Here is a 22,261-nt window from a genome sequence, read left to right as displayed (position 1 = left end):
AATCTTGTTTGGGGGAACAAGGTTCCAGCCACTTCTGAATAGTGGGTAACCTTTTTCAACTGCTCACCATCATCTTACGGGGCTTCCAGAACTGTGTAATACCCCCAGAATTAAATAAATTACAACTGTGGTTATGAAAAAGTTAAGCGGTTATTTATCCACATCATTAGTCATCGAAATTCTTATAGGGAGTAACAGCCCGTCTCTACAGGTCAGCCACTTCATGTTTCCTTAACACTTCCACTGTTTTTTAAACACCCGCTTCTTGATTTATGACCGTACTATGGCCTCAGCCTGGACCTAATAATGCAGCACATACCACCCCCGATCAGAGTGACACATACATTCCCTCACACCAATTTAAGTCATCCCATATGTGGGCTCTTGCTTTTTATTCTGCTATCTGGAAGTTCATGAAAACAGGTGACCTGTGTTGCAAGCCAAGGACCTTCACTTCACTGTGAAGATTTTCAGCAAACCATTCTTACTTCTCTGTTAACTTCAGCCACTCAGTGTCCTTGAAACTTTTTTGGCTGCTCCCTATTTTCCTCTAGTTGGGCCATTTACTTCTCCTGGGAATGCTTCCTTTTGTCTTTACCCTTCATGGGCAAGGAATTGTTTTTTCACTTTCTTCATAAAATCACTACCCATGTGATGAGTCCAGTTCACATGCTATCTCTACAGAAGTCTTTCTGTCCTGCACTGCCATCTGAGCCCTTAACACACTACTCTAAGTCATGGCAGTGTACCTGTCTGTCTGTAGGTCAAACCCACGTACATCTCTATACCTAGCACATATTAGGCATCCAGAAAAATTCAACTAACTCTTTTTGAGTATCTGTTATATTCTAGGTACTCTTCTGGGTGCTGGCAATATATTGATAAATAAGACCAAGTTTTTTCCATCAAGGTACTCACCTAGCAGGGGTCAGAGACATGTACAAAAAAACTATAATACAAAATGATAGAATCTATTGATAAAGAACTCAAAGGACAACTTATGGTGATTGGGAAAGCTTTGGCTAAGCATATGATTTTGAGTTGGCTTGTGAAGCATGAGTTTACCAGGGGAGAAGGGAGGGAAGAGTAATGTAGGCAACTGGACAAGCACAAGCTAAGGCACAGAGATTTGGGTTTGGAGTGGCAAGAGAGAGGAGACGAAAGAGGAGACTGGAGAGATGGAAAAGTAGGATCATGAAACGTTTGAATGGCATGCTAATAAATGGCTAAGAAATGTAAAGGTGGCCAAGTTCTTTCTAGACAGTAGGGAGTCATTAAAGTTCTTTAGCAGATGAGTGGTATGATTAGCTCTATATTTTAGATATATTACTATCACAAAGAAGAGGGTATATTAAATCGGGGGACAGTGATGGCAGACAAGCCAATTACGAGGTTGGTACTCTAGTCCAAGCAAGAGCTGATCAAGATTTATGCTAGTTTCACCAGAATTGGGAAGAGTGATATTTACATTATAAAGAGAATTGACAGGTCTGAGATTTATTGAACGTGGAAGACAGTGAAAGAATGGAGGCTAGGAAGACTTTAAGTGGGATTGAAATAATCTGGCTCTTAAATATTAGAATGTAGGCATCCCTCACCACCCTGCCGCACCTCAAAACAGAGCTGAAGGAACCCCAATAATCTCAGAAAGAATCCTTCTCCTGAAGACTTAAGCCAGCTCACCAGGACCTAGCCTGGCCCAAGCAGAGGAGGAGGAACTAGGAAAGTGGCCATTGGAGATAATTGAAAGGTCTGTCTTGCCCTGAGGCAGTATACTTTTTTCCCTTCACTTACTCTTTGTTCATCAAATATTTACTAAGCATCCTCCACGTGACTTCAAGAAGTTCAAAATCTGATGGAGGAAATAGACAGGTAAACAGATAACTGCAATTTATAATGATAAGAGTTATGACAGAGTCTAAATCTGGTACGATAAGCCCCAGAGAATCTTGATCAGTTCAGCCTGGGAGAACCAGGGAAAGAAGAAACCATTGAATAAGGTTTTGAAGGATGAGGAGTTTACCAAGCAGAAAAAGAATGACGATGGCATCCCAAACAGAGGAATTCCTTCTCTCTGGCTTCTCAGTTCCTCTCACTGAACTCGTTTCCCTTAGCTGACTCCTAATTAGTCCGTACTATCAGGAAGAGCACAAAGCCTGCTCTTTCTTGAAGCTACTGCGTCTGCTCTGCCTGCATCTGCTTGGCTTCATCCTCAGGTAAGCTGCCTTCATATATTTGCAAGATGGCTGCTGAGGCTATCTGCCCTTCTAGCATGGGCTTGTCTGAATGGCCCCTCATCCAAAGCACGTTGATCTAATCTCATAGATTAGCGCTGCTTGGAACACATGCCACCATAGCCAGGGAAGTGATGTTCCCTGGTTGGCCAGGCATCCTGGGTGACAATCCTAACCCTGTTGGCACTGCCAACTGAACCACGTAGAATGCCTTTCCCACAGGAAGAAGGAGCTGCTGTGTTGTTAGATTGGTCAAGATACCAGGTAGAAAACTGAGGCTCAGAGAAACTGGGTGACTTGCTGGCTTTTATGGATTGAATTGTGTCCTCCAAAAATTTGTGTCAAAATGGCTAGTTCATGATTCCTAGTATCGTGTGATTGTCCACCATTTTGTTATCTGATGCGATTTTCCTATGTGTTGTAAATCATACCTCTATGCTGTTAACGGGAAACCCTGGTTGCGTAGTGGTTAAATGCTACTGCTGCTAACCAAAAGGTCAGCAGTTCGAATTCACAAGGAGCTCCTTGGAAACTCTATGGGGCAGTTCTACTCTGTCCTATAGGGTCACTATAAGTCAGAATTGACTCAATGACAATGGGTTTGGTTTTGGAGTTTTATGATGTTAATGAGTTGGGATTAGCAGCAATTATGTTAATGAGGTAGGACTCAATCTATAAGACTGATTGTGTCTTATGCCAATCTCTATTGAGGTATAAAAGAGAGAAGCAAGCAGAGAGACGGGAGAACCTCATACCACTAAGAATCAAGAGCTAGGTGAATAGTGCATTCTTTGGACCTGGGGCCCCTGTGCTGAGAGGCTCCTCAACTGAGGAAGATTGATGACAAGGACATTCCCCCAGAGCCAACAGAGAAAGAAAGCCTTCCCCTGGAGATGGCACCCTGAATTCGGACTGCTAACCTCCTAGACTGTGGGAGAATAAATTTGTCTTTGTTAAAGCAATCCCCTTGAGGTATTTCTGTCATAGCAGCCATAGATGACTAAAATGCAGGCATTATTAATTAATTAATTCAACAATAATTTATTGAGTGCTTACTATATGTTATGTACTGTGCTAGGTCCTTGGTATCTATCAATGAGCAAAACAAAGATCCCCATCCTTATGAAATTTGAATTCTATCAGGTGAGGTCATCAATAAAGAATAGAATTAAAAATAAGTTTTATGCCAAGAAGGCGATAGGAAAAAACACTGGGGAGGTTAAGGAGTACCTGGAGTGCCAGGAGTGGGGGCAGGTACAATGGTGATTTTACATAAGGTTCACATGGTCGGTCTCGTTAAGACGGTACCATTAAGACAAAGACTTAAAGGAGATGGAGTTGGTTAGGCTGAGGTAACACCCAGTGCAAGGATCATGAGTTAAGGGCTGTGTCTGGCATTGTTTGAGTAACAGCACCAAGGAGGACAGGGTAGCTAGAGAAAAGTGAACTGGGGTTAGAGTTGGAAGAGAGGTAATCAGAGGTTAACAGGGGTCAGATTAGGTAGGGCCATAGGAGCCCTTTATGGTTTTAGGTTTCTGCTGAGGGAAATAGGCACCAAAGCAGGGTTTTGAGCAGTCAGCGATATGATCCAACCGGGAAGGAGCATTCTGACTATGGAGTTGAAAATAGACTTCTGGGGAAACCACACAGATTAATTCTGGCCCTACTCCCTCTGACCCCAGAGCCAGTGCTGTTAGCCCCTGCTGTATGTGCATAGAAGTCCTGGAGCCCATGAGCTGGGACTGGCTACTGAGTCTGCAGTCAGACACTTAGGGCTCGTAAGGCCTCTGTCTCTGTGGATGCTGTTCTCCCCATCCCCTGATTAAGGTATAAAACCAAAAAAAAAAACCATACTGTTGCCGTTGAGTCAATTCCGACTCAGAGACCCTATAGGACAGGGTAGAACTGCCCCATAGACTTTCCAAGGAGTGGCTGGTGGATTTGAACTGCTGATCTTTTGGTTAACAGCTGAGTTCTTAACTACCGTGCCACCAGGGCTCCTTCTAAGGTATAAAACCCACTGCCATCGAGTCGATTCTGACTCATAGCGACCCTGTAGGACAGAGTAGAACTGCCCCACAGAGCTTCCAAAGAGCACCTGGTGAATTTGAGCTGCCAACCTTTTGGTTAGCAGCTGTAGCACTTAACCACCACGCCACCAGGGTTTAGGACAATTCGTATCCACTATATGTCTGAAAAAACGTTTGGGAAGGTCTCCCCATTCAGACCAACCCATAGCAACCTAGCCTAATCTATGTGATAATGAACAAATTTTTGTAGGGTCCTCTAAGAACCCCATTTGCTTCTTCATATAGTTTTTTTTTTTTTTTTTAGTTTCCTTTATACTCAAATTACATTTTTAAATTTATTTCATTAAAAAGGTTATCTTTGTCAAAATTCTCTAAATAAATCACTCGTTCAAAGATTCCCCAGCCCTCTCTTTCAAATCTGAGTTCTTTTGTGGCAAAATGAAGCCTGCTTCTGCACCATGGTTCTATCTCTGTGTTGCATAATTATTATTGTGAACATTTACACTCCTTTCCCTTGGGTCTGGGCTTTTTCCTTAGCAGGCTAGAGGCTCCCTGAGAGCTGGGCCAGCCTTCTTCAGAGGCCTGGGTCTGAGGTGAGGAGGGCTGGGTGGGAGGTGAGGGGTGAGAACGAGGGCATCCCTGCTCTCTGAAGACTGGCCATGAGCGTCACCTCACTGTAGAGGTGCTGAGGTGAAGCGTTTGCCTCCTCTTTGCTGCCTCAGTGCCAACACTCTGTAAGGGAAGCTTAGTAGCTTTGGATTTGGGAGTCACATGGTGTAGGGTTAAAGAAAAGTCTGTAGACTCAGATACCCAGGTTTTAATCCAAGCCCTGCTTTCACTAGCTGATGCGCCCTGGCCAAACCAAAACCAAACTCATTGCTGTCAACTCTATTCCGACTCATGGTTATGTAATCTCTCTAAATTCATCTTGTCAGCATGCAAAATGAGTATAAATTGGATAACATGTGTAAAAACACTTAATACAGTGCCTGGCACAGGGTAAGAACTCTGAAGGTTCATTATATCAATAATATTTTAAATTAAAAAGAGCTGAATTCAAGCCCAGTCCTATCCCTTCTCAACTTTATGTATCTGGTCAAGTTTTCCCCTTGCTGAGTCATCCATGAAATGGGGTTTAAAATCCTGACAATCTTCCAAAATTATTTTGGAGACTGTATAACATAATAGACGTGCAAGTATCTTGCACACTGTAAACTGCTATGCAAATAGATGGGAATTCTTATTGCTACAAAGCAAATGACCTCCCAGAGGCTTTGGACTTTCAGAAGCTTCTGATCTGGATAAGTTGATGAGGGAAAACTATGCTTCACAGACTTGGCACAGTTAGAACAGTATCCAAGAACCAAGCCATCCATAGCCTGGAGCCCACAAGATAGAGGAGATTTCATATGGTGGGTGCAGGGGTGGCCTCTCATCTCAGCTTTACTAATTAAATGGGTTCCATGTATTAGCTGAGACCTGAAAATTTTCACAAAGCACTGTCGTATTATTAGTCAGAGTTCTCCATACAAATAAAACCAATAAATGATATATATGTATGTGTATATGCATACATATGTATATATATGGGTTTGGTTTTTTTTTTTTTAATATATACACGTATGTGTATATATATATATATACATGCACACATATACATTTATAGAGAAAGAGAGAGAGAGCCCTGGTGATGCAGTGGTTAAGAGCTCAGCTGCTAACCAAAAGGGTGGCAGTTTGAACCCACCAGTTGCTTCTTTGGATACACTGTGGGGCAGTTCTACTGTATCCTGTAAGGTCGCTATGAGTCGAAATCAACTCGACAGCATCAGGTTTGGTTTTTTGTTTTTGTATATGTAGATATAGATATTGATAGACAGAGAGGGAAAGAGAAAGAGGGAGATCGATTCACATCAAGCAAGGGATTGGCTCCTGCGATTGTGGAGGCTGGCAAGCCCAGAATCCATGGGTCAGGCAACAGGCCAGAAACTCTGGCAGCCTTATGTCTGAAATCTGTAGGCCGTGAGTCAGGCTGGAAACTCTAGCAAGATACCTATTGTTACAGTCTTGTGGGGGAATCCTTCTCCACCATGAAACCTCAGTTTTTGCTCCTGAGTCTTCGACTGATTGAATGATGCCCACCTATTTTATGATGGATCATCTGCTTTCCTGAAGGCCAGCTGATTGCAAATGTTAATCACATGTACAGACCTTCATAGCAACAACTACACTAGTGTTTGACCAAATAACTGGTCACCACAGCTTAGCCAAGTTGACACATAAAATTAAAAATACTCCCCATTTACTGCCACTACACTGCCCACACTTTAAGACATACTTGCTCACTGCTATTTGGTCCGATAATGAGTATGAAGGGAGGAGACTACAAACGAGTAGAAAGTGATGGAGAGAAAGTGAAAGTGCCAAGGAGACCTCCATGGGAACCAAGGCCATGCAAGTAGGTATGGAGTTTCCTCCAGGTGGCTAGTGTTGCACGAGGTCAGAAGGAAATCCAAAGGCATGATGATAATAACGACAACAACTAAGGTTTGGTAGGTGAATACTATGTTAGGCATTCTGCTAAAGGCCTAAAGTCATTGTCTCATTTAATCTTCACAATAATCCTACGAGGCAGGTATTGCTATCCTCATTTTACAGGTGAGGAAATGGACTTCAGGAGGTTATGTGTCTTGTTCAAGGTCACACAGCCAGTAAAGGTAGAGCGCACGCACCAGACCTGTCTTCTCCAGAGATCTGCAGTACTCCATGCCCACCCTCAAGGGGGTTAGAGGGTCATGAGAAGCGAGAATATAATTATAGACTGTGCCATATGCAGCGGTCTCTGAAAATGGTAGGGGAAGGTTTTCAGTGGGAGGAGAACTCTTAGTGGATGGCTCTGAAAAGCTTCTTGGAGGAGGTCAGAACTGAGCTTGGCTGAAGTGTTGGGAAAAGAGAACAGAACAGCAGGAAGTAACTAAACCTGAGGCAATCTGTACACAGTCCTTGCTTAGAACTAAGTGATAGCAGTACACTGGTGTTACCTTTTTTTGATTTATTTTTTGTTGTTGTCACTGAGAATATACACAGCAGAACATATATGCCAATTCAACAATTTCTATACGTACAATTCATTGTCATTGCTTACATTCTTGAAGTTGTGCAACCATTCTTGACCTCTTTTTCTGCTTGTTCCTCTCCATTAACCTAAACTCACTGCCCCCTAAGTTTTCTATCTAATCTTTTGAGCTGCTGCTGTCAATCTGATCACATATAAATAGTTCATAAAAGAGCACAATGCTCAAAGTAGACATTCTTCTCTAGTTGAGCTAAACTATTGTTTGGTTTTAAAGCTTTAGGGGACACTTTTGGTTTAAGATTTAAGGTTTAAAGATTATTTCAGGGCAATAGTTTTGGGGGCTTATTCAGCCTTTATGGCTCCAGAAATCCTGGATTCTATGAGAATTTAAAATTCTGTTCTGTATTTTCTCCCTTTGGATCAGGATTTTTCTATTGAATCTTTGATGGAAATGTTCAGTAATGGTAGTCGGGCACCATCCAGTTCTGGTCTCATAGCAAAGAGGCTGTTGTTCATGGAAGCAATTAACCACACATTCCATTTCTTCCTCCTATTCCTAGTCTCCTTTTTTTTTTTCCTGCTGCTCCAGGCTAATGGAAACAAAGTGTTATACCTTGGATGACTGCTTGCAAGCTTTTAAGACCCCAGGCACTATACAACGGACTAGGAGATACAAAAGAATCACTAAACACAATATTATACCAATTAACTATATATTCCATGAAACCATGACCATAAACCTCCAAACCAAGAAGCCAAATTCCATGAGGTGTTTGGTTGTACATAAGCAGCCTCAGCAGCTGCTCTTTGTTGTTGCAAAGATACCTATCACACAACTTTTGCCAATCCAACTTTTTACTAGTGTAAAATTTATTCACAGCACTTACATTAATTGACTGTGTACACTGATGCTTTTAATGTAGCCTGTCTGAGGAAGTCATCCTTGAGGTTTGCAACTGCAAGGACTGCTCCCATGGGTCAGCTTGAGGGGAGATTTGTGGGAGGCCTTGTTGTAAGCCTCAACTGTAGTTAATCCACAATTTGTTCGAATATTTGGCAATGAGTAGGATAGCACCTGCAACATTTATGGAGCCTTTATTATATGCCATCACTATTCTTAGCACTTGACATATGTTAAATAATTTCATCTTTATAGCCACCCCATGACACAGTCCTATTATTGCATTAGTTATCTATTGCTGTGTAAAAAAATTACCCTAAGTCTTAGTAGTTTAAAATAATATATATTTATTACCTCACAGTTTCTTTGGGGTAAGAATCCAGGTAGAGCTTAACTGTTCCTTCAGTTCAGGGTCTCTGACGAAGTTTCAGTCAAGGTGTTGGCCAGGGCCACTGTCATCCCATTTCAATTATTTCAATTGGGGCAGGATTCCCTTCCAGATTCACTCAGTGGTTATTGGCAGGACTCATTTCTTTGCTGGATATTGGACACAAGTCACCCTCAGTTCCTTGTCATATGGGGCTTCTCAACATGGAAGCTGGCTCCTCAAAGTGAGAGCCAGAGAGAGGATTAGCAAGATGGATGTCATAGTCTTTTAGAACCTAATCCCAGAAGTGACATCCCATCACTTTTGTTGCATTCTGTTTACTAGAAGTGAGTCACTAGGTCTAGCCTACTTTCTATGGAAGGAATTACACAGAGGTGTGAATGCCAGGAGGCAGGGTTCATTGAGGGACATATTAGAGGCCTGCCAACTACAAATATGATCATCATTTTACACAAGAAGAAACTGAAGCATGAAGAATTTAGGGAACTTGCTGTTGGGTCACACAGTTAATATGATAGATATGAACCTGGGTAGGCTGAATCTAGGATTTAGCTAGGATGATCTCCAGATGGCATGAACTGCGCTCTATGAAGGACAAGCTTCCTGCTTCTTTAACTGTTACCACTGCCAGGGTACTTGAGCTAAACCTACTCTATTTTGTCAGATAATAATCTATACATCCTGCCTGCCAAAACTCAGATGCAGGTCAGCAGTAATTGTGGCTCTGCTGGAGGAGAGGGTAATGAACTCATTAGAGAAAGCCCTGGCCTTTCCTCCTAGCCTTAGCATGTTGGAGGATGGGTGAATAGCAAAGAAAATATTAATTATCAAGCTAGTGCCACCTCAGCATCTTATTTTCATCCCTGTGGGGAAGCATTCTCCTCGTAGCTTCATGGAGCTGTTTCTTCTCTTCATTCAGGACTTAACTTGAAGCTTTTCATGACTTCTGCACTCTACAATAGCGCCTTCCACATCCATCACTCCCTGTCCCATTTTCTTATTTTATTTCTTATAGCACTTCCTAGGATCTCAGATTACTGTGCCAATTTTGTATTTACTTGTTGATGATCTGCCTCCCACACTAGAACATATGTTGCATGTAAAGGGGGCCCCGTCTATCTTATTCACCCCATGGCCCTACATGTGGAAGGGCTTCGATAAATGCTTGTGGATTGATTTGCCACATATATTGCTGACTAAGGATTGATCGCTCTCCAGATTGTATAAAAAATAATAAGGAAAAGACAAAAATTCAGTAAAACAAAAAAATCAGGAATGCCAATAGGCATTTCCAGAAATAGGACCCTGAAATGCAAAGAGCTTGAGCATCCCACTAATAATCAGAAATAGAAAGTAGAAATTCGCTCTCATTCAATGGGAAAAATGAAATCGTTTCAAACTCAAATGCTATCAAAGCTAGCGATAAACACAGCCTCTCACACACTGGTGGTGAACATGTAAAGTGGTTCATCTACTTTGGGAAGGAATTTGGCAACATATAGTGAAATTAAAAGTGATTATCTTCTATGGCCCTGCAATTCCACTTCCAGATGTACGTCCTAGAGGAATTCTCAAGCACGCACCCAAGAAAACATGTGCAAGAATATTCATTGCAGAATTGTTTTTAATATTGAAAACCATCCAAATGCTAATCTATAAATAAATGCAGTGAATTACATATCTAAACGCTATTCATCTGTTAAAAATAATGACCCAGATCTATATATATATACAAATCTCCAAACCACATGTTGACTTCCACTTCTGAATCTGATGCAGTAGCTGTAGCAACTCATGTTCTAGATGAGAACAACCAGAAAAAGCAGATAAAATAAAATAAAGGGAAAAATCAGCTTGGAGGCAGCAGAGAGCTGCTGAGGCAGCCAAGACTTGTGGGGCTGCTTTTTGAACACTGCTTTATCTGGTGTATTTGCCAATTTTTGGTGCAAGGAGGGAGGCTAAGAAACCTGGCAGAGGGCAGTTGCTAAGAGGCAATCTTAAGGGGGCTGGGCAGACAAACATAGGAGTGCAGAACTATCAAAGCAGCCAGGACTTGAGGGGCCAAAATTACAGAGAGAAGCTCAGGGAAATGAAACAAGTGTTCTATGGGCACTTGAGTATAAAAATATTGGTGTCACTGTATTGTCCTGAGAATTGAATAAAATAGCATGCGTTAGTTAACATACCTATTATGATGCCTTCTCAGCAGTGATTTTCCCCAAATTAGGCCAAGTTGTTGTTCATTGTATGCTGTCAAGTTGATTCTGACTCATAGCAACCCCATATGACAGATTAGAATTGCCTCATAGGGTTTCCTAGTCTGTAATCTAACTCACAGTGACTCTATAGGACAGAATAGAACTGCCCCCTCAGGTTTCCGAGAAGCTGGTAGTGGATGCAAACTGCTGACCTTTAGGTTAGCAGCCTGAGCTCTTAACCACTGCGCCCCCAGGGCTCCCATCTTTATGGGTGTAGATTGCCGGGTCTTTTCTCCTGTGGAGCCACTAGACGGGTTCAAACCTCAGACCTGTTGGTTAGCAGCATTGTGCCATTGCACCACCAGGCCTCCTTATAAGAAAATTAGTTTTGAATTACTCAAATTTGTAATTATGCAATATCTTCAGTAAAAAAATATCATGTGTAGAAAGGGGCTGCCCTGTATATTCTTCCACAGAGGTGTTTGTAACGCAGGACCACAGCTCTGTGACAATGGCCTGACGTCTCACCTGGGCTCACCGAAAGCAGCCACATTGGTGCTCTCCTAGCGTGGAGCATAGGCCATGATGCACTCATGCCAGGCAGGTTTCCCAAACCCCCCTCTCCCTGGCCAGTCCCTGGAGGTCTATGGGGCAACCATCACCCCCATACCTCCAACAATCCTCACCCTGGGCCTGAGGCACAGTCTTAAGATTGCAGAGCTCCTGATGAGGCAAATAAAACTGACTGGCTAAACCTTGAAGAGTTCAAATCTAGGAACTGGATAAGGTAGTGAAAGCTCAGTGCAAATGACGGCCGCATTCCAAGTCTTGATAATTTCAGTATGTTTCTCAAACTTCTCAGAGATGTCCAGCCTCCAGCCAGGCTTTCGTGATGACCTGAGGAAAGATAGCATTACCCTTGGATGTGTGTTTTGCCCAAGTACCAGCCCACAAAGTATGTAGCAGGAAGGCATGTCATAAATGCATCTGAGAGCATGGGAGCTCAGCTTTCCCCTCATACCCTGTTTAACAAGTCCCCTCTCTGGGCCTCAGTTTCCTCATATGGACAATGAAAATGGCAGTAGATTATTTCTGAAATGCCATCTTTCTTTAAGGTTGTGTGAAAATGAAAAGGAACTGCCTATCCCACTCCCTAAAAAACAGAACATAAATTTTACAGCCCACCAAACCCACAAAAAGCCTTCCTTTTCCCAGTGCTGCTCTCAGCTACCTTGGGTGTGAGAATGCCCAGAGACCTTCCCTGCACTTTTTGTTTTATGATTTGAATATGACAGAGTCCAGAGAAAAGGAAGAGAATGTCTTCCTCTTTTCAGGACCATCTTTCTGTCTCCACCTTTCCAGCTGTAAAATGAGAGTAACAAACATTACCATAAGGAAGTATTTATCTCCAAGGGATATGGGGAAAGTTCATGAGATAATGGGTCCTGGAGCTGCCAAGAAGAAGGAAGGGGAACAGAAACCCCCCATCCCAAACTGTTGTAACTCTTTTAGGATCAAAGGGAATTGTTCCATGGGCCCTGGGTCAGAACAAGATGGAACCCTCTGGAGAGTGGAGTAGCAGCTTAGTCTTTCTTTTTTCTCTTTCCTCCAGATCTTTGGTTCCCTTTTCCCAGTCTGCTGGAAGATGCTAGAGTCACAGATCTGGGCCTCATGCCCCTCTTAGTACTTCTGTACCCAGCAACACTTTGAGATCATTGACAATATTCTAGAAGGCATAAGACATGGACATCTTTCCCCAGCAAAATTGCTTCTCAGTTTGCAATAAAAGAGCCAACTTTCTTAAAATTAAAATTCCACTCCACTGCTCTCTGATCATGTCAGGGTACCCAACCCAGTGTTTGGAGAGGCCAGTTGTATTCTTAGGTATGGATGCTCCGGACCTTTCACTACAGACAACCTGAAGCCTCTGGGCCACACAGTTGTCCTCAAGGCCTCAACTTTGCTCTGTTCTACCAGCTCAGACGTCACTCATTGCATTAACCCACAGCTAGTCCCCTCCAGTCTCTCAGTGCTTAGTCCTCCTCTTGTGTCTGCCAGCCCCAAACACTTTCACTAGCAACGGTCAGCACTTCCCAATCCAGAGGCTCCACCCATATCACCCTGTGTTTTCCTCTGGGCCAGTGCTGTGCTGAGGCTTCCAAACACAAACTTTTGCTTTTTAATCATAATGGCCCCTTGATGGAGGTAAGCAGTCCTATTATTTCTCCTTTCTTAAAAGTTAGAAATTTGAAGTACAGACAGTAGGTTGCTCAAAGTTAGAGCGTTATGACAACAAGGCCAGAACTCAAACCCAGGTCTTCTGAATCTAAACCCAGGGCTCAGTGGCTGCCTTAGTGTTTTCATTTCTCAGTGATATCAGAATCATCTGTGGAAGATTACAAAAGGAAAAAAAAATTGCTCCAACCAATCCCCAGAAACTCTGATTCAGTGTATCTAGGGACTGGGGATATTTATATTTAAAATGGTGACACTGGGGTTTATCCTAAGTTGAAAACCACTACACTATCCAAAAAAAAAAAAAAATATATATATAACCCAATCCTGTTGAGTCAATCCTGACTCATAGCGACCCTATAGGACAGAGTAGAACCGCCCCATAGAGTTTCCAAGGAGCGCCTGGTGGATTCAAACTGCCAACCTTTTGGTTAGCAGCCATAGCACTTAACCACTACACCACCAGGGTTTCCACTTACTACCAAGTGCAGGAAAACCCTGGTGGCATAGCGCTTAAGAGCTACGTGACCCAAAAGAGAACATGTTTTCTTTATTGTTGATTTTGGTTTTGTCAATGTTATTGCGCCTCAGTTATCTTCATTATAAAAAGGAGATAATAATGTTATACAACTATCTGAAGATTATGTCTCAAAAAAGCACCTAGTATGAGACCAAATGGGTGGCTCCTGTCTGGCGGCAGGATGAGAAGCCAGGGAGGGACAGGAGCTGGTTGGATGGACATGGGAAACCCAGGGTGGAAAGGGGTAGTGTGCTGTCACATTATAGGAATTGCAACTATTGTCTCATAACAATATGTGTATAAATTTTTGTATGAGAAATTAACTTGAGCTGTAAACTTTCACCTAAAGAACAACAAAAGCACCTAGTGCCATTTCTGTCACCTAACTGGAGCCTTGGTGGTGCAGTGGTTAAGAGCTGGGCTGCCAACCAAAAGATTAGCAGTTTGAATCCACCAGCTGCTCCTTGGAAACCATATGGGACAGTTCTACTCTGTCTTATAGGGTTTCTATGAGTCGGAATTGACTTAATGGCACCTGACAAGAACAGCAATTGGGTCTCAGTGTTTTGTAGACCTCCTCAGTCTCAGAACTAAACCCATGCCTTCTGTCTAATTTTGGTCTCGTTATGCCACACTGATGCCAAGAATTGGATTTTCAGAAGAAATCATAACTTGAAATGAAACTTCTTAACACACTCTAAATTCAGGAGTATCCCAGCTCTTCCAACACTTGTAAATATATGCTGAAGAAAAGGATGAACAAATAATGGAGAGAGTAGTTACTTCTGGAAAGGAAAATCAGAGGAGACTACTTTAAAGATGTGGTATTTTAGCGCTGAGGTATGAGGGAAAAATTAATAACTTCTCTCTTCCTCCCAGAATTCAGAGCCAACGAAGTAAGAGAAATAGCGGCAGACTGAAGGAGCTAGAAGCATCAATGTCACTGTTGGAAACTCTGAATGGGAGAACATGGACCATGCTCCTACTGCAGTCTGAACCTTGGGATGACCCCTTTCAGGGAAGAACTGGGTCCGCAGAGCAGGCATGTTATCCTGCCAACCACAAGGGGGAGTCACTACTTCATGCACGTCCTGCTGCAGCAGAGGGCCACACGCAGATAGAGCCTGAGGCCCTGACCACAGGAAGCAGGGGTCTGGCCAGAAGTCGTTGTTCGGAAGACAGGGTTGACCAGTTGCCCATGAGTTGATTCTGACTCATGGCAACCCCATGTATGTCAGAGCAGAACTGTACTCCATAGGGTTTTTAAACACCAAGGATGAATTTTTTTGGAAGGAGATCACCAAGCCTTTTTTCTGAGGTGCCTCTGGATAGACTCAAACCTCCAACCTTTCTTTTGGTTAACAATCAAGCGTGTTAACCATTTATAACACCCAGGGACTCCACTATGTAACTAGGGTCACCAGATACTGCAGGGAGAACCCTGCAGAGGAAGGAAGGGTGGGGCCGAGCCCAGTATGTGTAGGTTCTGGTCCCAGTCACTCTTCTTCCCTTGGGGAAGAATGAAAGAAAGTTGGAGAGAGGGGCTGAAAACATACCTCTATCCTTTCCCCTCCTGGAGAAGTTGGTGGAACTCTCCATCTTTCCTCCTCCTCTCCATGGAAATATTAAGGGAGTATAAGCATTTGTCCCTAAAATGGCTATGATCTTAACAGGTAGATGTTCAAGAAGAAAAGAATTTAGCAGAAGAAAGTGTATGTATAAAGGCTTGGAAGTGAGAAAATGTGGGATGCGTACACAGAAGGTGGCCGGCCACTCCATGGAGCCTCAGGTCAGGGGTGCATGCAAGGAAGTGGGGGAGGTTAAGGCTAGGAAGACATTGCCAGATTTGGACAGTCCTGAATTCCAGGCTGAGGAATTTGACTTTGATTATTAGGCAGTGCAAATCCATGCCTCTTATTGGAAACATAACTCTAAGCATCTGCCTCACCCAGAGCAGGGAGCAATGCTAGGTTCTGGAAGAAAAAAAGTTGGCCTTAATGATCTCCTCCACTTTACCTGTTTATGTGCAATTCTGGGTGGATTCCACTAGGCTCCAGGATGAAATCATCTTGTACTTTTACCTAAAAGAAAAGGTAGGAAATCTGCAACCTCATGTCTTTCACGTGAACACAGACACAACCTAAACACAAATATAGGTATAGTAGAAGACTAAGAATAGAACCCACTGCTGGGGACTCGGAGGTGGCAGAGTGCTGAGAGCAGCCTATGTGGTATCTGCTCCCCCAAAAGACATTACCCCACATCTGTTCTAAGGTTGGGGCAAAGCTGCAGCTGAGCACTGAGGGTGAGAGGTGACATACAAACAAGAGTTCTAGACTCAATGACTCAAGTCAGACACCACATTAGGGAAGCATAAAGGGTGACCCCATAAATAGAGGCATTTTATTCAACTATAAAGAGAACCATGTGAACAAGTCAAGCAATTTGAGGGCTGAAATGAACCAGTATAAGGAAAATATCTCCAGTTTCAGGTCCCAAACTGGACAATATTAACTCTTTATATTTATTCAGCACATTATAACTTACAAAGCCCTTTCACATGACACTATCTCATGGGTTCTCACAAAAAGCCCTGTGAACAAAGGAGAGCTGGGGGAGTAGAATCCACGTGTTAGGAAAGTAAAGTTCATTTCCATGACCAGCTCTAAAATCAGGTCAAGTTTCCCTCTGGCTCCATCGTAACTTCCTTGGTTCTGTTAATGGGGCTTTCTTCAAGGAAGATGATGCAGAGGTTAATGATTTGGAGGTGATCATTAGTTCATCAGCCTATCCTTCACACAGAGGCCTTTACAATAGTGAACAGGTCTCTGGGTGCTGCAAACGTTTGGCCCTTGGCTACTAACCCAACCCAGTGGCACCTTGGAAGAAAGGCCTGGCGATCTACTTCCATAAAAATTACAGCCAAGAAAACCCTGTGGGGCAGTTCTACTCTGTAACACATGGGGTCGCCATGAGTTGGCATCAACTCAATGGCAACTGGTCTTTTTTGTCTGTTCACAACAAAGAATGTTGCTAAGATCCTGTATTCTGTATGGTATCATCCAAACATGCTATTTCCAAAGTGACTGGCTTTGCATAATTCAAGTGGTAAAGAGAATGGCAACTAGAACTGTACTTACAAGCAAAGGTAGAATATTAAAACCAGGGTTAACTGGGAAGATCTGGGACTTCCTATGTTGCTGGGTTTATTTCTCTTCTTTCTTGGTCTTTGAAGTGGGCCTGAAATACATAAACTTGGACTCAGAGGTACACACTGGCAGCCTTGGGCCAGAAGATTTTTAAACTAGTGTTTTGAAAAACAAAAAATTTGAACATCAGAGACAAGGCATGTGCCTTCTAGTTTAACAAGGTTCCCGCCATTCCCTACTGCTCTCATACCAAATCCACTTTTACTCATTGAGTCAATTGACATATATTTATTGGGCACCTGCTCTATCCCAGGCACTGCCCTCGTATTTACATTTCCATTACTGGCCTGGCCTTGGCAGACATTTGAGTAAGTAACCACCATCCTAGAGCAAGAGTGAGGGGGGTCTGATGCTTGACTGATGCTCCTTTTCTCCGTGTAACCACCATAAACTGAAAGTGGAGTCACACTGAAACTAGGACATTATAGCTAACATCCATTGTGGCTGTTCTTCTTTGCAAATCCTCCTGGTCAGTGGCAAGTGGTAGGCATTCCTTCCCCCACGGCCCAACCCGATTACTAAAGCCAGAAAACTTTCTGGGAGTTGCCCAAGGCCCCAAAGGTAGCAAGGAGGCCAGACCAGAGCAATTGGTCCTCTTGATTCCCAGCCCAGAGCTAGATCCTGGTACTTGAGGGGCTTTGGTTTCAGCCCCTGCCTCAGAGAACAAAAGAGATTTCAGTTGTCACATCTACACAGCCCTGAGCTGCTCGATTTTCTAACTTGGCTGGCTTTCCCTGTGTGCTGTTTCACATCAAATACCTCCTCCCCCCTTCCCTTTAGATGATTGGTTAAAATTAAATATCCCGAAATTACATTGAAGGGGGTGAGGGGAGGGAAGCTAATACAAAATTTTAATCAAAACACAAACGTAACAGTTCCCAGCCTTTGAAATGTGAAGCAGACACTTTGTCTGCAGGGATGCCCTGACAGGTTCTCAGGTGTGAAGTTAGCCAAGGAAGGAGCCGTCCCCTGACGGAGAGAAGAACTATGCATAAACAAGCGCATTGCAAATGTGGTATTTCCAAGCAGAGCTGGACCTCTCTCTCTTCCCACGATGTGCACAGGAAGGCCAACCCAGAGCAAGACTCTCACTGTGAACATTGGAGGGAAGGAGTCTGAGGGCTTTTTTTCCCCCATCCTCACCCTGCTTTAATCCATCCGTATGTACCCAGGGCCTGAAGTTTAAAAGAGAAGGAAAGGACGGGACAAAAGAGCTTCCAGGGGAGCTGAAATTCCTGCTAAATCGGGAGCAACCCTGAGCTCAATGTGGCGGGCATTGGGCGCCCTCTGGTGGAAGAGTCCGCACCACACAACTCGAAGGCTTTCCGCCGGGATTAACTCTATAAATAGATGATTTATTAAACAGATTTGAGGCTCATTTGAGGCGCTGGGCCATGATTGCTCCAGGGCTCAAATCAGGGAGTGCACAGGACCCTGCCTTTTCTGCAAGCACCTGGACTTACTTAGCGAGTCACTAGCGTGATCTACATTACAAGTGCATCGGACATTGTTGGCTCAGCCGCTCCCAGCCAGGAGATGCCAAATTCCTCATATATAGAAGGAGCTTTAGTAACTCAAGCAAAATAAGCACACTTTTCCCCCCACTGCCTTCCCAGAGACTCAGGCAGCAGGGTTTCTGGGAGGATACACAATACCTTGTTACAAACCATGTAATGTTTTAAAAAGTATCTATCTGACAGCCTTGGCTAAAGCCAGATCTTCTATCTCGATTACTTCAATATGTCACATCCATATCGCACCGCAGCATCCAGGCTCTCAGAGCCAAGGCCTCTCTGTCTTGTCCAACCTTCCCATCTGGAAGCAATGAGCATAATATTCTGGCTCTCCCCCCATAAAAGCTATGTCACAAAAAAGTAGCAGCCTGTGAACTGCTTTATCCTCCCAAGACACACCCGAGCTCCCCATTCTCTGCATGCTCCATTCAGTTGCGTTTAAAGACGGTCCCCAGCCCTTACTCCTCCCTGGCCTCCCCATCTCCCCAAATGGCCTGTAATGCTCAGAGCAGTACCAGGAAGACAGGAGCAATTTGACAACCATTTACACTTTAATCCCACTTTTGACATTTTGAGGGATGCGGTTTAAAATATAGCAGAGGGTTAGGGACTCCCTCAGGACAAATGTGTTTGCTAGAGAAGAAGTATCCCTTTGCAAGGAGCCTACCTACTGTTTCTGGTGGCCCAGCCTCAGAACCTACCTGCCTTGGAACCTGCCTTGCTCCACCACTGCCACTCACCTTAGCTTCTCAAGCATTGCCTGAAGAGTTCTCCACAGATTCAATGGTTGGTAGTGCCTGGTGATAATGACCTTCCCCATCACCCATGCCTCATTCATTCAGTGATTCACATACTCATCAGATTTTAATGGGATCTCTGGTATGTCCCTTTTCCTGTGCTGTGTTATGCTGTAATGTGAGATGGTCCCCAGCCCCCCGGGAGCTTGTGGGGAAGACCTACCCCTAACTGAAGACCAGTTAGATTAGTGTTCTTCAGAGCATGGTCCATGGATCACTGCAGCATCAGAACTGTTGTTATCAGCTGCCATTGAGTCGATTCTGACTCGTGGAGAACTCATATGTGTCCAAGTAGAACTGTGTTCCATAAATTTTTCAATGGATGATTTTTTTGGAAGTAGATCACAGGCCGTTTTTTGGAGGTGTTACTGGGTACACTTGAACCTCTAACCTTTCAGTCAGCAGCTGAGCAGTTGCATTTGTACCACCCACAGACTTGTTAAAAATGCATATTTCCTGGCCCCAGCCCAGACCTGCTGAATGAGAATTGTTGGAAGTCAGGTCTAGGAATGTGCCCAGGTAAAAAAATCCCCAGGTAACTTCCACACACATTAAAATCAGGAAACTCTCTGAGTTAAGTCAGACAAGGAAGCAAATAAGAAGTGTAACATGCAAGGAGGAATCACATGACCTGAAAAGAGAAGCTAGGTCTTTGCCTGGAAATAATACAATGCAACAGGCTCGTGGCCCTCAAGTCCCAGCGTTCTGAAAGCTTAGCCCAAGTGGAAATCATTCTGAGCTCCCTGGACTTTGGCTACTTTATTGTTCTCCTTCAGTTGGAAGCTTCTGGGGGCAGAGGCCAGCCTTCCTGCGTTGAGTCCTTGGGACTCTGTGTACCAGGAGGGATTTGAAAAAGCAGCTCATCCACACTCCTCGTTTTGCAGCCAAGGACACCTAGCCTAGGAAGGGGAAGTAGGTTGCCCAAAGTCACACAGCCTCTCAAAACAAATTTATTTAGGCTAATTCATTGATTTGGAGACACCAGCCTTTGGGTATAAGCCAAAGCCATGTTTGTGGAGGTCCATATTCTCCAACTTCCTGAAGCATTGCCCATTCACTAATTTTCATTAAGGAGGTTTAAGACGGCTCATTCGAGAGCCATTTCACAGGCAGAGCCTCAAGGGGCCCAGCCTTCACAGGCAGCATGCACAAAACCTGTTTCCTGAAATGCTGCCTTGCTGCACTGGAGTTAACCTCTTTCTGGCAAATTAGTTCATGACCCGGGAACAGTTAAATGAAACCGTAGGCACATCAAGAGAAGGTTATTTGTGTTCCTGTCTTTTTTTAGACCAAGCCCCTGATGTGTTTATTTGGAAGCTTGGCTCATGCTGACTATCCCACTACTTACAGTTAATCCCATGTTTGCTTTGAGCTACCTTTAAATCCATGTCGCACGAAAAAATACTGCCTGATTTTGAAGTGCATGGTATTATAAAAAGAACCCCAAGGTTTATGATCTCAAATCTATTGTCAAATGTATTTACTTCTCATTTTTCTTTTTCTCAGGCTCCATCCAGCCTAGGAGCTTTTCGTATGAGTCATGAAGGAGCAGGGAAGGAAGATGCCTTGTAATGTTTCCTGGGAAACTCTTTGTCCCACAAAAGAGGCACGTACAGAGAGCACCGCTCAGCCACAGCCTCTTGAAGGGCAAGTTGATCTCAAAGGTTCAGGGACTATGTCTGATTCCTTCCTCTATCCTTACTACCTGACATGGTGTTTGGCCACACAGAGGCACTCAGTAAGTGTTGGCTGTGTTAATCGCCTCTGAAATGGACGTGAAGCCAGTGCCTCCATTTTTACTGGCATTGGAAAGAATTTTTAAAGAGCAGAACTATTTTTATTACTTTCATATATGTCCATGAAACAAAGAACTTTTTTTTTAAAAAGTTCTTGTTAAGGCAGTTCTATATTTAGGTAATGTTATAGATTGAATTGAGTTCTCCCAAAATGTGTATCAACTTGGCTAGGCCATGATTCCAAGTATCGCGTGGTTGTCCACCATTTTGTGATCTGATGTGATTATCGTATATGTTGTAAATCCTAGCCTCTATGATGTTAATGAGGCAAGATTTAGGCAGTTATGTTAATGAGACAGGACTCAATCTATAGGATTAGGTTGTATCTTGAGTCAATCTTCTCTGAGATATATAAGAGAGAATAGGGCAGAGAGGAGAGGGACTTCATGACTACCAAGCAAGAAGAGCCAGGAGTGGAATGCATCCTTTGGACCTGGGTGCCTGTGCTAAGAAGCACCTAGACCAGGGGAAGATTGATGACAAGTATCTTCCCCCAGAGCCAACAGAGAGAGGAAACCTTCCCCAGGAGCTGGTGCCCTGAATTCGGACTTCTAGCCTCCTAGACTGGGAGAGAATAAACTTCTGTTTGTCAAGGCCATCCACTTGCGGTATTTCTGTTACAGCAGCACTAGGTAACTAAGATAGGTATATATTCTGGAAGTTGTGTAAATTTGCACCTGCATCTGAAGTTTGCTATCATCTGCCTATTATAAAGCAGGATCTGAGAAACAGTAACACAATTTTTTATAACAATTTTGTTAAATTTAAAACAAACATATTTATCAGTGCTGTTCTTTTACATCTATTTTAGGGGTCTGGATTGGTTAGCCTCTGGACCTTGAAGTATCCTCGGCAAGACTGGGAGGACTTACTATATCATTACCAAGGCATTAGGAAAGGTAGCTTTTTTTTTTATTTTTAAATTGTGCTTTAGGTGAAAGTTTACAGCTCAGGTTAATTTCTCATTCAAAAACTTATACACATATTGTTATGTGACACTAGTTGTAATCCCTATAATGTGACAGCACAGTCCCCCTTTCCCATGCCCATCCAACCAGCTCACTAGCTCCTGTCCCTTCTTCCCTTCTCATTCCGCCTCTGGACAGGATCTGCCCATCTGGTCTCAAGTATCTGCGAGAGTGAAGCTTCTTGATGCTTAAGGATGAACCAGACAGCTGAGGCCGTAGGGGAATCTTCTTTCCTCAGCTCAGTGGTTTCTATCATCTCTAAAGGTTTTATAGGGAAATGGAGTAGCAAAGATGGGAGACAAAAGAGGGAGGCAATGATGGGAGACGTGTTGGCAGATACTCCTTAGCATCACACACACTAACTCGGGTTGGTATGTGAAGAGACACCAAACGTTTTC

This window comes from Elephas maximus, chromosome 12, assembly GCF_024166365.1.
Source record: "Elephas maximus indicus isolate mEleMax1 chromosome 12, mEleMax1 primary haplotype, whole genome shotgun sequence".
NCBI classification, from domain to species: domain Eukaryota; kingdom Metazoa; phylum Chordata; class Mammalia; order Proboscidea; family Elephantidae; genus Elephas; species Elephas maximus.
This window is presented reverse-complemented; position numbering follows the sequence as displayed.